Raw genomic sequence first — 1,680 nt, 5'->3', positions numbered from 1 at the left:
CTCCTCGACCTTATTGTTGATCTCCCTACCACTCCTCAGTGTGGTTATCGCCTGGGCATGTACTTTATATGATGAAGGGTCTACTGTGGTCTTACATTCTACTCCACACTAACTCTTAGGTATTGTTTGCAGCTGGCTTGGCAACTCCCCTTTGTTTCTCTTACTAATTGACCTAGTGAGTTGCCCCATAGTGGCCTCCAACATAGCTATGGATTGCGAGTTTGAATGGAGTAATTGCCGCTTCACTTGGTGATCTGCTTCAATGCTTTGTAAGGTTTTCAACACTGTCTCTTGAAAGGAATCATGGTTAGCTTGTTGAAGAGATGGTTGTTGAAACAATGATTGCCTATACATCACAATAGGAGGATCTTGGAAATTTGGGTATGGTTAATGGAGTCAAGCACTAGGGTTTAGTTGAGGTCTTTGGGCTTGAAAGTTGGCATATTGCTTCCATCCGGAACCATAGGTATTTGAGTCGTATTTTTTTTTCTATCGACCATACCAATGGTGGGTGGCCTTTACTTCCTTATGCACAAGCTCAAGTTTGGAAGGCACGTGTGGGATATTATAGCATGTATGTGCAGGGTCAAAAAAAATTGCACAAACTCTTACACATGTCATTGATTGTGATTGTTGTCATAAAGACAAAAACTGATCAAGTTTCTAGGATATGGTGTGTAGAGTGGGGCTTAGGTCATGGCTTGTGCCCAACTTGTAGACTCCTTTAGGTTTAGAGGTTAATGGATTGGGTAGTTTATGAGTGGTAGCAATGTGCTACTGAGAATTTTCAGCCAGATTTTCAAAGAGAATCCATGCCCAGTTCTCGTGCTTTGTAAGGAAAGGACCTCCACATGGTGCATCAACCATGGACCTATCTCTCTCAGCTAACCCTTCGTAAATAGTTTGGACTAATTTCCACTTGGGAACCCAATGATGTGGGAATTTACAGAGTAGGTCCTTAAAGTTCTCCCAAGTCTCAAAGAAAAGTTCCTCATCCATTTGTGTGAAACTTGTGATTGCCCTTTGTAGCTGGTTAGTCTTCCCTAGTGGGAAGTACTTTTTTAGAAATTCATGTTGCATGGTGACCCAATTGGTCACCGAGTTTGGCTCTGAGGACATCAACCAATATTTGGCTTTATCCTTCAGAGAGAATGGAAAGAGCCTAAGACGAAGGATGTCATCACTAAAATTAGGTATACGGATGGTGGAGCAAATCTCTAAGAACTCATCTAGATGCTAATAAGGATTTTTGGTGGAATTCCCATGAAAGTTGGGCATCATCGAGATGATTGAAGTCTTAATCTCAAATTGTGCTTCCTAAACATCCAGGAACCGGATGCAGGATGGTGATGTGTATGCATTAGGTACAAAGTAGTCCCTAAGAGGCCAAAGGGGTTGCTTTCCAACCACAAATATGCGGGGAGCATGCGGTTCTAGGATTTGTTCAGTGGGAATCGATGTGTTATTTTCAGCCATGGCTTCAGTTCAGACAACTCAGCCTTCTCTGGATTGGAGATAGGTTTCCTAAGTGATCTACAATATTTTTCAATATCAGAATCTATGGGAATTCCCTCAAATTCCAAAGAATGCAGACCAAACATACACACTTGTAAGAACAAAGATGCAGACTTCAAAAATAGTTAACAAAAATAAGGAAAATAAAAATAAAAAAGAAAGTGA

At 41.1% G+C, this 1,680-nt stretch overlaps 1 non-coding gene across 1 annotated transcript; it reads left to right on the top strand.

Moving 5' to 3' along the window:
- Positions 1-925: 925 nt before the first annotated feature.
- LOC131163178 (small nucleolar RNA R71) lies at positions 926-1,031 on the top strand. Its single transcript, XR_009138956.1, has one exon. It is a non-coding gene; the product is annotated as a small nucleolar RNA R71 (small nucleolar RNA).
- The last annotated feature ends 649 nt before the right edge of the window (positions 1,032-1,680 follow it).

This window comes from Malania oleifera, chromosome 8, assembly GCF_029873635.1.
Source record: "Malania oleifera isolate guangnan ecotype guangnan chromosome 8, ASM2987363v1, whole genome shotgun sequence".
In the NCBI taxonomy this organism is placed as follows: domain Eukaryota; kingdom Viridiplantae; phylum Streptophyta; class Magnoliopsida; order Santalales; family Ximeniaceae; genus Malania; species Malania oleifera.
The sequence above is the reverse complement of the archived record's forward strand: the minus strand, read 5'-3'. Positions and strand labels throughout refer to the sequence as shown.